Source organism: Miscanthus floridulus, chromosome 10, assembly GCF_019320115.1.
Source record: "Miscanthus floridulus cultivar M001 chromosome 10, ASM1932011v1, whole genome shotgun sequence".
Classification (NCBI taxonomy): Eukaryota; Viridiplantae; Streptophyta; class Magnoliopsida; order Poales; family Poaceae; genus Miscanthus; species Miscanthus floridulus.
This window is the reverse complement of record NC_089589.1, coordinates 5929435-5952004: the sequence shown is the minus strand read 5'-3', so window position 1 is coordinate 5952004 and position 22570 is coordinate 5929435. Positions and strand designations below refer to the sequence as shown.

Sequence of the window (22570 nt, the reverse complement as noted above, 5' to 3'; positions counted from 1 at the left end):
CTAGTGGTTCGGGATCGGATAGGGGTTCATAGAGCTGGGCTGAATCATTGGTCTAAAAAAGTATCGTGGTTCGTAATCTTTTTTTCACTTCTGCACCGTGCTACCATTTTTTGTGTTTGGCATGCGCTTTGCTTAACCTTTGGGTTGACGCGAACTATGCGTTAGACTGACGTGCTTAGTTTGAATGGATTGCTCTTCAGCATCCCCGATCATGAATGTGTACGTTGTTTTGGGTTCTTTTACCCCCTCCCTATACGTTAACAGTGATTGTAGTATTAAGTCTCTGTCACGTCGGATGATTAGACACTAATTTAAAGTATTAAACATAGATTAATTATAAAACTAATTGCACAGGTGGAAACAAATTTGCAGACGAATCTATTAAACCTAATTAGTTCATGATTTGATAATGTGGTACTACAGTAAACATGTGCTAATGATAGATTAATTAGACTTAATAGATTCGTCTAGTAAATTAGTCTCCATCTGTACAATTAGTTTTTATAATCAGCTCATGTTTAGACGTGACAGGGACTAAACTTTAGTCCTCGGATCAAAACACCCCATTAGTCTAGTTTGAGGAACAAATGGTGACATTTAACAGAGCAGCCCAATTTTATATAGAAGGGCACACCGCCAACTACCTTCTTAAGTCCCGTTTGGATCCTCGGAGATTTTAAGAACGGGGATAAAACAAAATATCAAAATTCTAGAATCATATCCAAATATATTAGGATTATAGAGGATTTTAATACAGAGGCATAAAATCATAAGAGATTGTTTTTTATCCGGATTTTAGTAGCTTCTGTTCTTTGCGCATTTGCTGTTGTGTTCGGGCTTTGCCCATCACGGAATGTAAAACTCTTTCCCCCTTAATTGATAGTTAGGGCATGTACAACCCATAGACGGGGGTCATCTGCAACACCTTCAAATCTAACAAACAGACAGCTAAAAAGACAGGTAGTACAATGGAGAGTCTGTTGCATTGTCTGCAAGCTGTTTAATGCTTTGCATATAGCTAGATCAACCGTGAACACTATTTTGTATACCATTGTGTTGCTATTTGATAGAAACGGGTCAAAAATAAATTAGATAAACATGAATACAATATTTATTTTAAAACCTCTGAATGTTACTCTCTAAATACAGTGCAGCAGCAGATCAATATAATAATCACTAGCGTTTCCCGGACCTCACCCACACAACGTCCCCAAGCACGAAATCCTCCTGCCAGTAGAAATCCTCGTTCTTCTTGCTGCCCTGTGTCGGAGATCTCACGGCACCACTTACGCTGACCACACCTGGTGGATGGGTATGGGTAGCAGCAGGTCCGGCGGCGAGAAACTCCACGCCCATGCCGGCGTTGACGCCAGACCCAGAATCGTTGCTCTTTGCGGTTTCCGCTGGACAAGATCCGATCCCGCGGGTTCTCGGGCACCCATGGAGGAAGCTGCTACCACCGCTGCAGATTTACCCTCGCCGTCGCCGCTGCACCCTTGCTCTTCCTAGCCATCGCCACCGCACTCGACTTGGCAGGGAGAAGAGATGCAGACGGAGATGGATTTTGGCGCCATAGAACAGCCATCCGCATGGGCTGCAGCTAGATCCCGTGCGCGCGTAGCCTGGAGACGACGCCCGTACAATGCAGCTCCCCGTCATCGCGTTCGCCTTGGAGCACGAGCCCACCCCGTCGTCTCGTGAGACGACGGCCTCGGCCTGTCTATTGCGGTGCTTTCTGCAAATCTTGCCTCACGGAGACTTAAGAAGGTAGCATGCCCTTAGAGCTCTTATCGTTTGCTTCAATTTTGTTTTAAAGTAAAATACACAGTAGGTTCTTAAAGTTTTGGGATATTTTTATCTGGGTCTTCAAACTATAAAAGCTATCATCTGGGTTCCTAATCTATTGCCATTGCACACCAACGGTCAGAAACCCGCCACGCCAGCATGATGCCTTGCCACAGTGGCAGCTGGACACCGTGGCTGTGCCAATTTTTCTAAAAAAAAAACCCTATCCTATCTCTCTTTCTCACTCCTGGCTCCTCCTTCCTCTCCTTGAACGAACAGAGCAGGGGGAGCATCGGTCGGTGCCCGATTCCAGCCGCAGAGGACTCGGCGGCGGCGACCGGCCGGCCAGCAGGGTGCGCATACTACTCGTCTACAAGTCGCTAGCTAGCCAGACTGATCGATCGATGCCGGCAGCCGCATTAGCAGCAGCGACACCAGTGAGCCGGGTGGGTGGGTGAATGGGCCCATTGTGGTGGGCGCAGGGCCGGCGGGCCTGTCGGTGGCGGCGTGCCTGCGGGCGCGCAGGGTGCCGTGCGTCGTGCTGGACCGCGCCAACTGCATCGCCTCCCTGTGGCAGCGCCGCACCTACGACCGACTCCGGCTACACCTGCCGCGCCAGTTCTGCGAGCTCCTCAGGATGCCCTTCTCGGACCACTGCTCGGAGTACCCTACCAAGCGCCAGTTCGTCGACTACCTCCAGGCCTACGCCGACCGCTCGGGCGTCGAGCCGCGCTTCAACCAGGCCGTCACGTCGGCGCGCTACGACCAGGACGCGGGGCTCTGGAGGGTGCGCGCCGAGGACATTCTCGCCGCCAAGGACGCCGCTGCCGCCGCTACCACCGAGTACATCAACCGCTGGCTCATCGTCGCCACGGGCGAGAACGCCAAGCGCATCGTTCCGGAGTTTGAGGGCGCGCAGGACTTCGCTGGCCCTGTCTCTCCTGTCCTCCGAGTACAACGGCGAGGCGTACCGCGACAAGCGCGTCCTCGTCGTTGGATGCAGGAACTCAGGCATGGAGGAGATGCCGCGAGCAGCGAGAGCAGGAGCCGGAACCGCAGCTAGAGATGCCGCACGAGCGGGCTCGTGCCGCCGTCGTTGCCGTCGAGGAGAAGAACCTGGACAGCGGCATCGAGGAGGAGAGCAACACGGGATAGAGGCAGCGAGAGGAGGAGCAGAACGCGCTCGCGGAGCAGCAGTCCGCTGCTGCCGGGAACCAGCTGCGCCGAGAAGAGCAGGAGGACCCGCAGGCCAACGGCGGCGACGAAGGGACGGAGGAGGAACAATGCGGCAGGGAGAAGCCGGAGGGCGAGGAGGAGCCAAGGAGAAGCGCTCGTCGTCGGTATCAGGGTCCAGCGGAAAGGCCGACGGCAGCGATGGTGACAAGCCGGCCGTGTGAGTCGGAGCACGCGGTGGGCGTGGATGGAAATGCCAGTCAGGACGATGGCCGCAGCGTCGAGGTTGAGGACTCGCTCACCACCGAATACCGCATGGAGGCGTGAGTGACGCAGCTGACTAGTCCCACCGTGAGACGGAACGCCGCTTGGAGGGCGGTGAGAACGACGGCAACGGCGCGGAGAACACCGACGGCCCCCTGCTTTGCTCGTTCAAGGAGAGGAAGGAGCCAGGAGTTGGAAAGAGTAATAGGACAGGGGGTTTTCAGAAAAGTTGGCACGGCCGCGGTGTCTATCTGCCACTGTGGCAAGGCCACGTCAGATGCTGCGCAGGCGTGGTGGGTTTTGGACCGTTGGAGTGCGACGGCGTTTGATTAGGGACCTAGATGATAGTTTTTTTTTAGTTTGAAGACCAAGACTGGAATGTCTCGAAAGTTCGAGGACCCACCGTGTATTTTAGGTCTTGTTTGGTTCATCAGGAGTTCTTAAAATTTATGTTCCATTGAATGTTTGGACATATGCATAGAGTAGTAAATATAGACTAATTATAAAACTAATTGCATAGTTTCTGACTAATTTGCAAGACGAATCTTTTAAGCCTAATTAGTTCATGATTTGTGTTGAAACTTGCGGTTTCAAACAACGTGGGGGAGACCGAGGCCTCCGCCCGTCGGACGTCGCCCTTGGGCGGAGGCTCGGGACAGGAACGACAGGGGGGAGAGTGATGAGTAAGGGAATGGCACAGAAAGCTATGGTTTTATTAATTCATCCATCAACCAAAACTTTACTGTTATAAGTGTTTCCTATTTATAGGGCTCAACTACCACATTCACAGAGTTTACAGTAGTGTCCCCCAACTGTTACAATACATTATTTGGATATTCCTCTACTCGTCTTCTGTCTCAGGGGTAATCTTGCCATGCCGCCATCTGGTAGTGGGCTTGCATGATCAACCGGCCCATCGGGCCTCAAGACTCGGCGATGGGCTTTAGGGCCTCCGCCGTGGGTTTTCGCTCTGTCCGGCCTCAGGATCCGACGATGAGCCTTCGGGCCTCCGCCTCTGGGAGTGCCAAAGCCGTAGGCCTCCGGCAACCCAGGATCGCCGATCTCCTGCTTGGGTCTTTGCCCCGGCGGGCGGAGACCATGCTGGAGCACTCGCGCAGTCCACGAGCGCCCTCGTCTGGTTACCTACACATACCCAAACAATGTTGGCATTTAATTAGTCTCCTGGCGGAGCGGCCTCCGCCCCATCGGCCGGAGACGCCTGCGAGCCGGCCGGGCGGAGACCGCGTCAGGGCCATCGCCCGCAACCTGCTGACTGCGCAGGTCTCCGCCGCTCGCGGTGGCCATATTACAACAGTCCCCCCCCCTTTTGAGACCGCGGTCCGCCTGAGCACGCCGTGAGCTCAAAACGCCCTAAGCAAGAAGGTCCGCGGGGGCAGAGACTGCGCATACTCACGTCTCCGACCGATCTCCGCCAGTTCCCCCCTAGCCCGCTCTGGCGTGGCCGTTGGTCACGTCTTCGACCGATCTCCGCCGGTTCCCCCCTGGCCCGCTCTGGCGCAGCTGTTGGCGCGGCCATTGGTCTTGTCAAAGTAGCCGTTTGGCTGCAAATATAGCCGTTGTGCATCTTGCGACTTTTTCGGAGGTGACCGTTGTGTGGCGTGAGTCAGACCACCTGCCCGCTGCCTATATAAGGGTGCTGTTGGTGGCGGGGTCCCCCCCGCATCGCTCATTCGCTTTCATTGCACTCGAGAAATCGCTCTCTATTCTCTTCTCTTTCGCCTTTCGCTGCCTCGTGCGTTCCGTCTCTCTGCTTGCGTCTCGCGCTTAGGTTGCTGTCGCGGTGGCTTTCCTTTCCACCTCTGCCCAAACTCGCTGGCCCGCCTTCTCTAGACCTTACCGCCACCTTCTCGGCGTTAGGGCCATCGGCTGGGGTGCGCGCTTTGAGGAGTGCATGCTTGACTCTGCCTCCGCGTTGGAGTTTGAAGAACTAGTGGAGGAGGATTTGGGGAGTGTCTTTGCGTCTATCGGAGACCTGATCGCTGTGGACTCCGGAGACATGGCGATAAAGTCTTGGGACTTCGGCCCCTCCTCTATTACTGAGGAGGCAATCGCGGAGATGTTGAAGGAGTCATGTTTTCCTTCTTCCAGGGTAAAAATCCCTCCGCCGGGTCAGACTGTTCCAGAACCGGAGGAAGGATATGCAGTGGTCTTTCGGGACTTCTTCACCTACGGCCTCCGCCTTCCTTACATTCCCTTCCTTCGCCAGGTGTTGGAGACCTTCAATGTCCAGCTCCATCATCTGACTCCCACCGCTTTCCTGACGCTTAGCAAATTCTGCTGGGCGTGCGTCTCTTACGGTGCCGAGCTGGATGTGGACACCTTTTGCACGTACTATGAACTGCAAAAGCAGCCGAAGAAGAAGTAGGAGGTGCGAGATGGCAAGGAGTTGGAGGTGACCTACCGGTACGGTAGTTGCACTTTTATGTCTAAGAAGAACCAAGGCGTGGACCGCCTGGAGATCTCTTTTTGCCAGAAGGGCAAGTGGGACCATGGCTGGCTCGAGCAATGGTTCTACGTGAAGACCTACGAGGTCCGCAGCACAACCGAGGATGGCGAGGAGCTCTCAGAGTATCCATTGACTTCTCGGATGGAGGAGATGGCGCCACACACGCGCGTGGATCCGCCGGAGGAGGTGTCTCCGATGAGGGAGGCTTGTGATCAGGCTTTTGCGGTAGCATGCCGCTACTCTGGTGGCCACGATCTGGTGGAGGAGATCATGGCCTCCAGCTACTGGCCCTTGGGCAAAAACAACCTAGCCTTTTGGCTGGAACAGGTCAAGGTTCCTGTTTTTGGGCCGGAGGCCGGGATTTCGTTCCCCCGCTTTGGTCGGTCCTTGGGGAAGGGGGTGACGGAGGACGGTTTCGTCTCCAAAGTTGAGGAAGCTGCCATAGGGTTGGTTGGCAAGATTTCCGAGCATGAGTACATGTCTCGGATGGCCATGGCAGGCACCATGCCGTGGCTCAATCGAGTTTTTGAGGAGGTCAGGATCGTCTACCGAGAGTGTGAGGTTCCTGCTGAGGTCCTGGCTTCGATTGAGAAGAAGAAGAAGAAGGCCTTCGCAAAGAATGTTACGGCGGAGGCCGAGTCTAAGAAGAGGAAGGGCGCCGTCGGCTCTCGAGCACCTACGAAAAAGAAGAAGAAGAGCGGAGCTCTGTTGATCGCGCTGGCCTTGTCTTCTACTGGCAGTGCGGGTGTTGCCTCCGCCGGCAGCGAAGACGTTGAGAGCTCCTCCGTCCCGTCAGCGGACGCGCGAGTTGTGAGCGGAGGGGATCGCGGCTCTCCTGTAGCTCTGATGTGCCCAACGAGCGGAGCTGTGAGCGGTGTCGGGCGTCCAGAGACCGGCGTTGCCCCAGCGCGCTCCTCACATGGTGCTATGAGTGTCGGCGAACAACCGGAAGATAGTGCCGTCGATCCTATGCCCGACGTTCTTGGCAGGCTGTGCTCAAGCTCTGAAGAGGACATGGAGGCCATCCCGTGGCATGTTCCTTCATCCCCTGCCATTGTCACGCCTTCACCCATGCCTGTGGCTGACGTTAGGTAGCTGGAGGCCGCGCTTGCTGAGGAGGCCCCGGCCGCTCGGCCTTCTTCGTGTCCTCCGTCCGCCGGGCCGCTGGCTGAGGAAGTCCGGCCCTTTGGGCCTTCGCCACACGATACGGCGGAGACTTCTTCTCGGAGGGCGCGGCAGGCTGCCCAGCCTGGGCTTTTTATGAGTAAGTCTGTTTGGTGCACATCTTTGTGTTTATTGTCTTCGTCCAGTTCATTCCTTTGCGTATTGAGCTAAGTGCTAATACTGTGTATCTGTTGCTTCGCAGGTGATGTCATGGCTGGACTTCTCATCCTGAAGGAGCGAGCAGCTGCTGTGGGTGCTAGGTTTGGTTTGGGCCAGCCGGGACTGACGGCGCCGCGTCCGAGTAAGTATAAAATGTTTTCATTTTGATCATCATCTGACCTGTTTCTGATCTGCCCTCTGACTTGAGCTATTGTTGTTGTTGTTGTTTTTTGTGTAGGCTCCTCCGACACTTCTATCTCAGGTTGGGAGGAGTGTTATCTTGCCATTCTTGGAGACGTCAGAGGTGGTCTTCGGCTATTGGTGCGTTTAACGTGAGATTTGCTTTTCTCACCTTATCGTTTTGTATTTGTTCGTTCTTTTTTGAACAGATCGCTTCAAACAGCATCTGAGGGATATGGATTTCTTCTAGCTTCTCCACGTTCACCTGGAACACCAGTGCCTGGTGCATCTCCGGCGGTTTTGCCCCTTTCCTTCTTTTATTATTTTTTGTGTATGCTCGCTTCTAGACTTATTCTTGATTCCATTGCTGATCGCTTTGGTTTTTTTCCCTCTGGTCGCAGGGGTATCACACGGGTGTTGTTATGGAAGAGCGCTGTACTCGCGAGGTCTCCGACCAGGACGTCGCGATCGAAGCGCTCAAGGCGGAAATCAAGCACCTAGAAGGTGAAAAAGGGGGTCTATCGGACTCTCTTATAGCTCTCCGCCTGTCTCTGACGAAGAAGGAGCGAGAAAAGGATGGCTTGAGGGCCGATCTCGCTAAGGCCCGGGAAGCGGAGGTTTTGTCCGTCGAGTAGGCCCGTAGGGTGAATGAGCTGACCGAGGGTCTCCGATGAGAGCTTGCCTCCGAGAAGGAATCCGCAGCAGCGGTGAGGGAGCAGCTATCTCTGACGATGAGGCGTTTGGACTCAGTCAAAGGAGTTCTTGATGCAACCGTTGGCCACTACCGGGCCACCATCGCTGAACTCGAAGGCAAAACCTCCACTCCTCCGGAGGAAGACAGCGTGTACGCCCTCGCCTCCTGGCTAAAGCGTCACCTTGCGAAGCTCCCCGGTCTGATCAACGGCTGCACGGACTACGGGGTGCTCGCGGGAGTGGCGAATTATGCCAAACTTTTGGCATGCGGCGGGTGTATGCATACCGAAAGTATTCCGGAGGGGGCGCTGCCTGGCCCGGAGGAGCTCGGTGAGACCTCTCTTGGTTTGCGGAAAACCTTGAGAAATTTCATTGGGCACTTTTGGGCTCCATTTGGGAGATCTGCTACCCGGAAACTGGCGGAGGACAAGAGAGCGAAGGTATTTGTAGTCTTTGTAGCCGTTTTTTTTTTGTTTTTGGCGATGCTACAAAGGCTTTCGTTGCTTTTGCCCCTGACACTCTAGCCTATGCTGTAGGATGCGCAGAAGGGTCTTGTGGGCAGGCCTCCGTCGGTTCCGCGCTCGGCGACTGCGGTCGGTGCCTCCGCCACTGGTGGCGCTCTGGGAGGATCTACGATCGGCGGTGGTGGCGGTGGTCAGAGGCCGTAGGTGCCGTGCCCGCCTACAGCTGATGCGAGCTCCACTCCAGAGACTTCCGCTGCGGCTGATGCGCCGGAGGTCTAGGCTCTTTGTAGCACTGAGTTGTTCTAGCGTGTATTTTGTAGTCCAGCTGGACTTTTGTGAATAAAGTTTATTTTGTTCTGAATGGTTTTGTGGAAAATTTTAACCTTGCACAGGTTCCGAATCGGGAGCCTGCGCAAGATGTTGCGCCTTTGACTCTCTACAACGACGGTATTTACGTGAGCGGAGAGCTTTGGGAGTATTGGCATTCGGCCTTTCCCCGCAGCGTTGCGCGCGACATGTTTGAGTCAGTTAGGTTTGACATAGACGACGAGCGTGCTAGGTTTACTCGCTCGCTCGCTTGGCGCGGACCTCCGCCACAATAGTTAGGATTTTATTTCAAGTTGGTGTCCTGTAAGAATGTTTCTCGACGCTTTATGGAATACAAGACAGGTTCACTTTCTTGATTGTTTGTGTGGTGGCTTGAGCCCGTCGTGATAGTTTACATATCTCGTCTAGTCCCGAGCTCGCACACTGTTGTCCTTTGCTTGGGCGAGCGAGCGCGATACAGAGGTGGTGGCCAGGACCTTCGCCCCATTTTTTCTCATTCTCTGTGCTTACTTGATGGCCGAGGCAGAAGTCTCCGCCGTTTTTCGACCGGCGGAGGTGTACTTGAAGTCCGCCTGGCGAGGCTTGCCGAATCGTTGTTTGATCTGGCTGGAGGTTTGGCGCAGCTTGTCCAGACGGCAAAGACTCTAGATATTTCTTTAGCTGGGTGTTTTAGCTGTCTGGAGGTATGGGTCTCCGACGCTGCACACCCGTGGGACATGGTTGATCTTTGGAGATGGCAGGTTAGGTCTCTGGCACTAGGGGGATGTTACGAGATTTCGTGCAATATCCCCCTGCTTTCGTAGGCCTCTGCTGTTCATCACCGTGCCGTAGGTCCTATCTCTTTTCCCACTGCCTCCGACTGTCTACTGTTGCCTCCGATTTTATGAGTTTTCGTACAATATCTACGGCCGACTTTGATATCTAAGGAGACCCCTACCTCCATGGCTATCGCTATGGATTTTGCCTGTGCTATGCCTTGCTCCCCCCTTGCGCCCCTGCGCCTTATGCTGACTGAGTTTCTTAAGGGCATGGGGGGAATCCGTTTTTATAGTGGGGTGGTGGCTTTCGAGTGTTAACATTTTTGTATGTTGTTAGTTGGAACATATCTCGGCTTTAATGGCCTGTATCTTGTCTGAATTATTCGTTCCCCTTGAGATCTTTTTGAAGTAAAGAGGCCTGGCGCCATAGTGGTGGTAGTGTTTTGTCAAGCACTTACTGTTTTTCCTGTTTTGGATGGCGGAGACCTTTTTCCTGGTTCTGGCACCACAAATTTGTTGCCCCTCATGCTAGGGTTTTTTTTATTTTTTTTGTTAAGGTCGGAGGCCTGTTTAGCCGAGGTTGTTTTTTCCTTGGCGCCTGAACTTGTTCAGGTCTTCTTCGAGGGTCGTAGTCCTGTTTGGCCAAAAGTTTCTGCCTTGATGCCTGGCTTTGGTTAGGTCTTTGTCAAGGGTTGGAGGCCTCTTTGGCCAACAGAAAATTTTGCCTTGATGCCTGACTTTGGTCAGGTCTTTGTCAAGGGTCGGAGGCCTCTTTGGCCAAAAGAAAATTTTGCCTTGATGCCTGACTTTGGTCAGGTCTTTGTCAAGGGTCAGAGGCCTGTTTGGCCATAGAGGTCATTTCAAATTGCCCTTGCCTATGGCTAGCGCTTTGAAAGGACCTTTAGTTTTTGTTTACCGAATATTGCGGCGCCAGAGCTGGCTGCTTTTGGTTTTGGGTTTTTGGGGCATTCTTTTGGGGAATTACCTCTTTATACTTGTAGAGGATTTTTACATTGAGCCTGCCTCGTTAAAAACCTCACCTCCGCTTGGAGTTCCCCTATGAGGAAAAGAGTGCAGGCTCTTTTATATTTTGTTTTGATTGAAGTGAAAAAACCTAAGGTAAATACATGGAGGGGCCTCCGCTTATATTTTGCGGAGGTTGCCCTTTGGTACATTGCCTAGATGTAGTATCTGCGAAGGCTGTCAATATTCCATGTGTGGGTTGTCGTGACACCTTCACTGTCGGTCAAGTGGAAAGAACTAGGTCGGCCTGCCGCCGTTGCTGTGTATGGGCCTTCCCATTTCGATTGCAACTTGCCGACAAGTTGTGCGTTGGGTTTTCTTCTGAGCACAAGGTCTCCGTGTTTTATGTCTTTCCTTACTACCTGGGAGTCTCTCTAGTTTTTGGTTTGGGACTGATATTTTGCAATGTTTTTGACTGCTTCCAGTCTTATTGCTTCTATTGTTTCTTTTGCATATTCTTCATCTTGCAACATCAGCTGACTCGTTGTGCGGAGGCTTTCATGCTTTATTTCTTCTGGCATCATGGCCTCTTCCCCATAAAGCAGTTTGAATGGTGTGAATCCTGTTGTTCTTGAGACGGATGTATTGTGTGACCAGATAACTCTAGGTAATTCATCTATCCATTTTTCTTTGCGAAGGCCCAGCAATGTTTTTGATATTGCTGAAAACACTATTCTATTTGCTCTTTCCACAGCGCCATTGGACTCTGGGTGGTATACCGAGGCGAAGGCTAGTTTTGTCCCTATGCTTTTGCAGAATTGTTTGAAGTTCTCAGAATCGAATTGTTTTCCGTTGTCTACTGTTAGGATCCTCGGTACACCAAATCTGCAAATGATGTTCTGCCAGAAGAATTTTTTGATAGTTTGTGAGGTTATCTTCGCCAGCGGCTTTGCCTCTATCCATCTTGTGAAATATTCCACTGCTACTACTATGAATCTGTTTCCTCCTTGGGATGGCGGTAATAGGCCGACTAGGTCCATCCCCCATCTTTGCAACGGCCATGTCGGAGGTATAAGCTGGGTCTCCGACGATGGTTTTGACTGTCCTGGAGAGAATGTTTGGCATGCTTTGCATGTTCTAACTGTCTGCTCTGCGTCTTGTATGTGTGTTGGCCAATAAAAGCCTTGACTTATTGCCTTTGCTGATAAAGCTCTTGAGCTAATGTGCGATCTGCAAATTCCTGAGTGTATTTCTTGAATCAACTCTATGCCTTCGCTCTACGATATGCATTTGAGGAGAGGCTGAACTACTCCTTTCTTGTACAGTATGCCATTTATGATTGTGTAATTTCTTACCCTGGCCTATATTCTTGCTGCTTTTGCTTCATCTTCTTCGGTGATTTTGCCTTCTAGGAATTTTGTTATCACCTTCCTCCAATCTTCATTTTGCAGGTGTAGTATGAGTTTTAGTGCCTTAGATGTCTCCGCAATTGTCGGAGACTTCAAGATCTGGTAAAAAGTGTTTGGTGGTAGTGGCAGGTTATTTGCCGTAGCCTTTGCCAATTCATCTGTCTCTGCATTTTCTGATCTTGGGATGTGCTTCAGGGTGAAACCCTCGAATCTCCGCTCCAAATTTCTAACAACGGATAGGTATTTGCTAAGTTCTGGCTCTCTTGCTGTGTATTCTTTCTCTACTTGGCCAGTGACCACTTGAGAATCTGTTTTGACTGTCAATGTTTTTGCCCCTAGGGCCTTTGCTTTGCTCAGCACTAAGATCAGGCCTTCATATTCTGCTATATTGTTTGTTGATTTGAACTCTAGCCTTGCTGCGTATTTCAGTCTAACGCCGGAGGGTGCCATTAGGATGGCGGAGGCTCCTGCTCTGGCTTGGCCCCAAGCTCCATCCGTGAATGCTATCCAACCTTGAGTTGTTGGTTGTACCTTGGGCTCTGTCGGAGGTGTCCAATCTGCTACAAAATTAGCTAATGCTTGTGATTTGATTGTTGTTCTGAGGACATATGAGATACCAAACTGTGATAGCTCTGTAGCCCATTTGCCTATTCTACCGAAGGTTTCTTTGTTTCTGAGCAAGTCTTGTAGTAGTAGCGATGTTGGAACTGAGATTTCATGGGCTTGGAAGTAATGCTTTAGTTTTTTTGATGCCATGAGCACTGCGTAGGCAACTTTCTCTACCTCTGTATAGTTTAGCTTGGCTCCGGACAGTGCTTCTAAGATGAAATAAACTAGTTTTTGAGTTTTGCCTGATTCTTTTTCTAGCTCGTGGACTAAGACTGTGCTGACTGCATGGTCAGAGGCCGCCACATACAGCAATAGGTGGCTGTCCGATTCTGGGACGGAGACCATCAGTGAGTTTGCCAGATACTCTTTCAAGTTATGAAATGCCTTCGATTGCTTGGACCCCCATTCGAAGTTGTCTCCGCCCCTCAGGGCTTGGAAGAAGGGTAGGCTGTGTTCTGCTGATTTTGAGATGAATCTGTTGAGCACTGCTATTCTTCCCATCAGCTTTTGTACTTCTTTCTTGTTTTTGAGCTCTACCATTGCCATTATTGCTCTGGTTTTGTCTGGGTTCGCTTTGATGCCTTCGCTGCTTATGATATAACCGAGCATCTTCCCTTTTGTGACTCCGAATATACATTTCTCTAGGTTGAGGCGGAGGCCAGCTATCCTAAGGTTGGCGAAGGTCTCCTGTAAATCGGAGACATGATCATCCTTGTTCTTGCTCATGACCACTATGTCATCGACATAGGCTATGATGTTTCTATCTAGCTGTGATCCCAAAACCTCCTTTATCATTCTGGCAAAGGTTGCTCCAGCATTCTTGAGTCCCTCCGGCATTCTGGTGTAGCAGTATGTCCCGAATGGAGTGGTGAAACTTGTCTTGTCTTTGTCTTCTTTTTTCATCCAAATTTGGTGATACCCAGAGAAACAGTCGAGGAGAGAGAACCTCTGGCATCTGGCTGCCTTGTTGACGGAGGCATCTATTCTTGGCAATGGGAAATGGTCTTTTTTGCAAGCTTTATTCAGATCTGTGAAATCTATGCACATTCTCATTTTGCCATTTTTCTTTGGTACCAGTACTACGTTTGCAAGCCATTCTGAATACTTGACTTCCCTGATCACTTTTGTACCTAGCAATCTTTGCACCTCTGCCTTTGCTGCCAGGATTCTGTCCTCCGACATTTTTCTCTGTTTCTGCTTTCTTGGTCTCATATTTTCATTGATCTCTAGTTCATGCTGTATGATGTCCCTGCTGACTCCCTGGAGGTCAGAGGCTGACCAGGCGAAGATGTCCTTATTTTTTACTAGGGTTTCCATGAGCTCTTCCTCTTCTGCCTTGCTTAATTTTGAGCTGATTGTTACTTTTCTGTCTGGTAACTCCTTTTCTAGAGGGATCAGCTTTGTCTCTTCTTGACCTGCCATATCTGTTTCTCCTCTGGGCATATCCGGAGGCTCTAGTTCTTTGTTCGCCGACTCGACTGCATTGATGTTTCTTTGGGCTCTATAGATAGCTTTCTCCATGTTTCTTGCTTCTTTCTAGCTGCCTTAGACTGTGATAATACCATGGAGTGCTGCTATTTTCATGCATAGGTAGGCCATATGCAGGGCTGCGTTGAATTTGGTTGTGAATCCTCTGCCCAAGATGGCATTGTATGGGTAATATAGATCGATGACGTCGAAGGTTATGTACTCAGTTCTGGCATTCGCTTGGGTTCCCAACGACACTGGGAGTGAGATTTTTCCTAATGCTTGTATCTGCTTGCCTCTAAATCCTATTAAAGGGGATTCGGAGGGCTAAAGTTGATTTCTACTGAGCTTCATTTGGTCGAAGGTATTTGCGAAGATGATATCTGCTGAACTGCCAGTGTCGATCAGTATTCTGCTTATCTCCCATGCTGCTATGTTGGTCTTGATCACCATTGCGTCTGCGTGAGGGTAGCTCTCTAGCTGGAGATCTTCTTCTGTGAAGGTGATTGGGACTCTGGACCAATCTGTGTGTTTCGCTAGGCCTTGGACTGCTACATTGTTTACCAGGCAGAGGTGATCCTTTTTCTGCTTTTTAGTTTGAAACTCCATTGATGATCCTCCGGCGATTGGCAATATCATGCCTATTGTTGGCAGTGCTCCATGAGGGTTGACTTGGTTTTCTGGGTTTGGCTCATTTTTTGGTGTTGGGGGTGGGTTGTGAGGTGGTGGTGGAGGTAGTTGCTGCATGTGGTGCTGTGGCGACGGAGGCTCGAACCTTATTCGGTTTTGTTCCGGTGGGTTTGTTTCGAGGTAGGTTATATGGGGAGATTTTGGGTTTATGTAGGTTAGGCTTGCCTCCGACCTATAGTTTCCCACCGGAGGTTGCTGCGAAGGTGATGACCGCCATGCTGGTAGTAAGTTTGGGTAATAGGCAGAGGCCAGTGTGGAGGGATGTATTTGGGTTGCGTTTAGTGCTGGGTACATTGGGCAGTACTGCTGGTGGCCAGTTGTGTAGGTGGTGTTGACCTCTCTTGCGCTCTGCTGTGTCGGAGGTTGGGCAGTCTGCTTGTTCTTCATCCTTTCCTGTGTTTCTTTTGTCTCCGGACAATCTTTGGTGCTGTGCCCTGCATTTTCGCCGTAAAAAACGCAATATGGCCTGCGTTGTTTCTGGCTTTGGTTTCTATTCCAGTTTTTGCCTTGGTAACCTTGCCGACCTTGGTTCCTTGTCTGGGTCTCCGGTCGTGTTGGCGCTGCCTGTTGCCCTTGCTCAGGGTGAGGTTTACCCTCGATGCTGAGCACTTGCCCCTGGCCTGGCTTCTGATTTGATACATTCTGGTTGGTATATATTTTTTGGGAATTTTTGCTGCTGTTTTGTTGTCTGTTTTGACCTTGCTCCTCCAGCCTTTTGCGGAGTTTATTGTCTGATCTGCAGTACTTCTCGAACTTGTCATACAACTGCTGTATGGAAGTTGGTTTCTTTCTTGCTAGGTGTGCTACGAACGGCCTGATTCGGAGGCCTTTGATCGCTGCTTTGATGGCGATCTTGTCTGGGACATCTGGTGCCTTCGCCTTTAGTTGCACGAATTTCCGAAAGTAGTCGTGTAGTGTCTCTCCCTGCATTTGCTTGCACTGGAACATATATGTGGAAGTTAGCGACTGTGCTGTTAGCCCCTTGAAGTTTGCCAATATTTTGTCCCAGAGGTTCTCCCAAGAATAGACTGTACTTGGTTTGAGCATAGAATACCAAGCCAGCGCGTCGCCTTCGGCTGCAATGACAAATGACTTTGCCAAGATGGCATCGTCTTCGCCGACGGAGGCTACTACTGCCTCGTAACTCATAATAAACTGATGGGGGCCAGTCTTTCCGTTGAACTTTGGTAGTGTGATTGGCTTGTACGCTGTTGGCCATGGCGACTGTTGTATGCCTTCAGATAGTGGGGACTTGGGATCGATAGGCCTCCGCATCACCTGAGATGGCATCGTCGGCTGGCTGATCACTGGCGTAGGACCTTGAAGCATGGTTGTAGTTGGTGTTGCTGCGGAGGCTGGGATTGCCGAGGTTGATGCTGGTACTGCATGCTGCATACTTAGCATCTCAGCATGTAGGACTGCCAACTGATGCCTTATTTCTGCTGCTTGTGCTGATGCTTGAATAGCTTGCTGATTAGCTACGAATGCTGTTGCTATTCTATCCCTCTCTTGTTGCGCTCTTTGCAACTATGCTTGCAGCTGTTGCAGTTTTTGCTCGGGTGTTGTGGCTGAGTTTGGTTGGGCCTCCAGATCTTGAATCTTTGGATCTTGGGGTTCCGGTGGTTGACCCTGGGTATCTGCTCTGGTGTCATCCTCCACTGGCGAGGTTGCGTAGGTGCTACGAATGTTGCGCCTAGGCCTTCCTCGCTGACTCGTGGTCACTGCTGCTCTGGTGGTGGTCTTTCTTTTCCCTGCCATCGTTGGTTTGCCTTGGCCAAACCACGGTGGGCGCCAATATTGAAACTTGCGGTTTCAAACAACGTGGGGGAGACCGAGGCCTCCGCCCGTCGGACGTCGCCCTTGGGCGGAGGCTCGGGACAGGAACGACAGGGGGGAGAGTGACGAGTAAGGGAATGGCATGGAAAGCTATGGTTTCATTAATTCATCCACCAATCAAAACTTTACTGTTACAAGTGTTCCCTATTTATAGGGATCAACTACCACATTCACAGAGCTTACAGTAGTGTTCCCCAACTGCTACAGTACATTCTTGGGATATTCCTCTACTCGCCTTCCGTCTCGGAGGTAATCTTGCCATGCCGTCATCTGGTACTGGGCCTGCATGATCAACCGGCCCATCGGGCCTCAAGACTTGGCGATGGGCTTTAGGGCCTCCACCGTGGGTTTCCGCTCTGTCCGGCCTCAGGATCCGACGATGAGCCTTCGGGCCTTCGCCTCTGGGAGTGCCAAAGCCGTAGGCCTTCGGCATCCCAGGATCGCCGATCTCCTGCTTGGGTCTTCGCCCCGACGGGCGGACCGCGCAGTCTACGAGCGCCCTCGTCTGGTTACCTGCACATACCCAAACAATGTTGGCATTTAATTAGTCTCCTGGCAGAGCGGCCTCCGCCGCATCGGCCGGAGACGCCTGCGAGCCGGCCGGGCGGAGACCACGTCAGGGCCGTCGCCCGCAACCTGCTGACTGCGCAAGTCTTCGCCGCTCGCGGTGGCCATGTTACAACAATTTGACAATGTGGTGCTACAGTAAACATATGCTAATGATGGATTAATTAGACTTAATAGATTCGTCTCGTGAATTAGCCTCCATCTGTGTAGTTAGTTTTATAATTTACTTATGTTTAGTTCTCCTAATTAGCATCAAAATATTCGATGTGACATGAATCTTAGGAGCGACTAAAGAACTAATCACCCCCTCTTTTACATTTCTCAGTAATGTGTAGTGGTTGTAGCGAGGAGAGATGGGATTTGTGATGGTCCATTCGTTTAATAATAATTCTATAGGTGTACACTCTTCACTTATGGACCCTGCAGAGCAGCAGATGAGCAGAGGTGGTGTACTGGTGTGTGTTGTCACCTGGGATTGTGGTTGGGGAAGGGAAAGCAGAGCAGCTGCAAGGAAACCAGGGAATGACACTGCGCACAGCACGCCCTAATGAAGGCGAGGCTCATTCAAGCTGCAGGGCATCGGGTGGTGAGGACACCTTCATTCATCTCAACCTCAGCGGCAGCGGCAGGCACTGCTCTGGGCAGTGGGCACTGGCAATTCTGGGCGGCTTCTGGCGTCAGTACGAGTAGTGGCATGGGCCTTGGTGAGTTCTGACGGCCGCGGCGGACGCCGGCGGTCGGCGGAGCCATAAGTTGGCTTGTCCAAGTGGTTTTAAGGGCAATCCTGCATCTGTTCCTGCTGCTGCGGCCATGGCAGCCGCAGGGCTTGAATTGACATGGTTGGTTGGTGATACTGTAACGACGATGCGGAATTGAATGCGTAATTGCAGCGTTGCAGGTGTATTGCTGTGGTTTATCCGTGAGTGGTATGCACATGTTACAGCAACAACACAAAATCGACCTAAAAAAAAAGGTGTACTGACGTGGAAGCAGTATCAATCCGGGCGGGCCGATGTTGTGCACAGTCATCCACACGGCCCACGCTGTAAGCAGGAGCAATTCCACACTGAACGGCTGCGGGCTGCCACTGCTAGCCATCGTGGCTAGTTGGGCCAGGCTGGGCTGCCAGGCCCGGTCCGGACTGGGTCATTTGATTTTTTTTTTTTCTGAAATGATTCACTTCATTTGATTTGATTGGCCAGGACTCTACTCGCAAACACACGTCTCCTTAGGCAGGGAGCCAGGGACGCAGCTGAACCAGACCGGGTTCGTGTGAATCGGATTCGGATATCACCTTTTACTATATTTCAATTTGAATCTGAATATAGATACAAATATTTTTGAATATAAATGCAAAATGAATGCCTCAAATTCGGATTTCTATTTGGATATTTACTCAATTTAATTCAGAGTGCATATTGTTAAAGTCAACATATATGAATAGAAATTTACTAATAAGTTCATTGATCCTAGAGTGGGAAAAAAGTCAAAATACACTTCAAACAATATGTAAATAGCGAAGTGAACTAAATTAATGGATCATATTCAATAAAATGGTAGGTCAAGTAAAAATTGAAATAAGAATGGTAGCCAACAAGTAGTCGTTTTGCTTTATCAACGTCTTTGTAGTTACAAAATGATTACACAAGTAGAGATTAAAGTATGTGGGTATATAACATAGATCAGGATAGCTCATAAAAACAATATACTTATCAATAAATACTAATTCTTTCCTGCAGGTATTTTTCCAGAGGGACATACTAGATTAAGCAGTGGTCTCAATTTTCTAAGGAAGAAGAGACAAGAGGGCTTTAAAGGATGGTTGGAAATTATGGTGATCGAAGTGTTTGGGCAGATGGCGTGGAGACATCAAAAAAGGATAGCGAGCTAAAGCTTCCTTTGTTTTTGTTGAGTCTAGGTTGTTCAGTCTCCTTCCGCTGATTGTGTTGTTTGAGTTCCGTTTAATGGAGTTGGGTCTAAATCCCATAGAGTTGTAATAGAAGGCTGTACTCGTTCATGCATGAATGTAGAGACCGAAATATTTTTTATTCCCTAATCTAAAAATAATATTAGGTTCAAGTGACCTCTTCTTTAAAGAAAATGCTTGTAATTAGCATACTCTCATAATAGCAAGCAAATTAGAAATACTTAGCGTATGAATTTGGCCTCATCACATAGCGTGACAAATTTATAGTCAAACAGTGTTAATTATGCATCATTAGTCAGATGGGAGAAATTATGTTTGGTGTTGAGCTCTTTCCTCTTTGATTCAAATCTACCGTTGCTATTGGCAAAAAATGCGCTACATGATCAATGGGGAAAACAACACCAAGAATCACGTTGGGCAGATAGATTTTGTCCCCGTTTCATAATTTAGATCAAGAGTGATCCGACAACGTACAACATATTAAGGGCATATTTGGGACGCAAGAATTTCATAGGAATGTACAAGAATTTCATAGAATTCACAGATCACTTTAATTTCTCATGAAAAAGTTTCCATGTTTCAAACATGGCCTAAAACCGGAATAATAAACCCTGTAATCCAAATAAGACAAAGAAGGAAGTACTCATGGTGCTAGGAGCTCAGCAATAAATACACCTCAAATGTCATACTCCAATATATGATCTCATCATTGCTTCGAACGTTAGACAAGCCAAATCACGAGAACTGAGAAAACAAGTGAGACAAGAAACATACAGACCAACAAAAGTAGAAATGTACGAACGCAGCAGGTGTGTCACGGCCAGAGGTGGAGCTTCCCCTATGGCAGGGTGGGGTAGCTGCCCTAGCTACCGCCGGAGCAGAGAACCCCACCCCACTCTTCTCCCCAATCACCGATGGCCGCAAAGTGGGATAGCTGCCCTAGCTACCGCCATAGCAGAGAACCCCACCCCTCTCTTCTCCCTAGTCACCAGTGGCCGTGGCGATAGCATGGGCGGCCATGTCTAGTTGTATGATGAGTCATGAGTAGGGCCAACAAAGGGTAGTAGAAAGCGACAAAAAGGGCTCATTCTCTCCCTCCTTGGTTGACTGGCTCTCTAGACGACTTGACCCACTCAGCCACTGTTGTGCACGTTGTGTCGTCACCGCCGCCACTACTGCTCAAACCCTGTGAGGCTAGCACGACATGAATCATGATGTTGTTTGCCTCATGAGGAGCTAAACATTTTGAAGCTATGTTTTGCCCCATCTAAATTTTTGGACACGCTCCACCATGGGTCACACCACCATGTGTGTCATGCCACACATATTGGCGGCTTAAGTGCTTAACTCAGTTCTAAGTTAGCATGTTCATTTAGTCGCGTCAATTTATATCATATGATCATATTTATTTATCACAAGTGCGGCCCAGAGCAGCCCAGCTAAAAGCTCTAGTTTGGTTTTGGTTAATTGATGAAACCCTAAGTGCTAACCTAGTTTATCAAGATGGTCATGAGATAGGTAGCACTACTCCAAGTGATGAAGCTATGATAAAGATTATGACATTGATGATGATAAAATGCTTGAACTTGGAAAAGAAGAAAGAGAAAAATAAAAGGCTCAAGGCAAAGGTATAAAATATAGGAGCCATTTTGTTTTAGTGATCAAGACACTTAGTGAGTGTGATCACATTTAGGATAGATAGCCGTACTATTAAGAGGAGTGAAACTCGTATCGAAATGCGGTTATCAAAGTGCCACTAGATGCTCTAACTCATTGCATATACATTTAGGATCAAGTGGAGTGCTAACACCCTTGAAAACATTTGTGAAAATATGCTAACACATGTGCACAAGGTGATACACTTGGTGGTTAGCACATTTGAGCAAGGATGAAGAAGACAGAGGAGATGCCAGCGTCAATCAAGTGACCGGACGCTGGATCTGAATACACCGGACGCTGACTGCCTGCGTCCGGTCACGCTGACTTGGTGGTACAGAAGCTAGGGTATACCACCGGACGCTGGGCTGTGTCCGGTCGAGGTGGACCGGACGTGTTCGGTTGAGGAAAAATGGATTTGGACCATTACTGTACTCGACCGAACGCTGTGGCTCCAGCATACGGTCAGTTTAGCCGGAGCGTCCGGTCAGCACTTAGCCGTTGTGATCTGACGGTTCAGTTCTAACTCAGAGTGACACGTGGCATAAATCAGTGGACCGGACGCTGAGTCCAGGGTCCGGTCAGTATGACCAGAGCGTCCGGTCAGAGCGCGTTTTGCCCAGTGAAGGGGTATAACGGCTCTATTCCATGGGGGCTTCTATTTAAGCCCCATGGCCGGTTGTAGCTCATACTCTTGCACATTTTCATTAACATAGCAACCTTGTGAGCTTAGCAAAAGTCTTCCCACTCATCTCCATCATTGATTCATCATCTTTGTGAGATTGGGAGAGAATCCAAGTGCATTGCTTGAGTGATTGCATCTAGAGGCACTTGGTATTCGTGTTGCGCTGCGGATTTCGCTTGTTACTCTTAGTGGTTGCCACCACCTAGACGGCTCGGTGCAGCGGTGGAGGATCGACACGAGTTGGTGATTGTTCATGGCTGCTCCGATAATTGTGAGGGGAGTTGTACCTTCCCCGACGGAGCGCCGAAAGGTAACTCTAGTAAATTGCTCGTGTCAGAGTTATCTCACTTGTGGGTTGGTTCTTGCGGTGTCCTATCGTGTGGACGAGGTTTGTGAAACACCTCTTAGCTGCTGAACCACCGAGTGTTGGTCGACACAACGGGGACGTAGCGTGTTGGCAAGCACGTGAACCTCAGGAGAAAATCGATTGTCTCTTATCTTTGGCATTCTCCCGGTGATTGGCTATATATTCATCTTGTGATTGGTTCATCCCCTACACGTCGGTATAATCACCCTACTCACTTATTTACATTCTTGCAAACTAGTTGATAAAAGCTCTTTAGTGTAATTAGAATTGAGAACTTGCTTTATTATTTACATTCATCTAGTTGAGCTCTTTAGAGTAGCAAGATTGAGAGCTCTTAGTGAGTAATTACATAGCAAGTTTGTGTGCCTAAGTAATCATTGCAACTAGAATTATTGGATAGGTGGCTTACAACCCTTGTAGAGCTAGAGCAAGTTTGCATTACGCTATTTGTCATACTAATCAAATTGCTCTAGTTGATTTATAGATTTTTAAATAGGCTATTCACCCCCCCTCTAGCCATATTAGGACATTTCAAGTGGTATCGGAGCCGTGGTCACCGTTTGATTGAAGGCTTAACAACCTCGGTGTCAAATTATGGCTCAAGTTGTGTTCAACCATGTGGGGGGCAAACCACCGTTCTTTGATGGCACAGGCTATGATTATTGGAAGAGAAAGATAAGGATGTATCTTGGTTCAATCAATGATCAAGTATGGAAAGTGACCGAGAATGACTATGCTATCATTGATCCCGATGATCCAACTAACCAAGATAAGATCAACAAGCAACGCAATACAATGGCTCTCAACACCATATACAATGCCATTGATTCCAAGGTGTTTGAGCAAATCAAGGATTGTGAAAGAGCAAATGAGGTGTGGAAGAGATTGGAGGAAACATATGAGGGCACACCGGCGGTGAAGAGTGCCAAGTTGTACATCCTCAAGGACAAGTTGACAAGT

The 22570-nt window shown here is 49.6% G+C and overlaps 1 pseudogene; it reads left to right on the top strand.

Moving 5' to 3' along the window:
- Positions 1-1642: 1642 nt before the first annotated feature.
- Positions 1643-3182, top strand: LOC136487908 (probable indole-3-pyruvate monooxygenase YUCCA8; annotated as a pseudogene).
- Positions 3183-22570: the final 19388 nt, after the last annotated feature.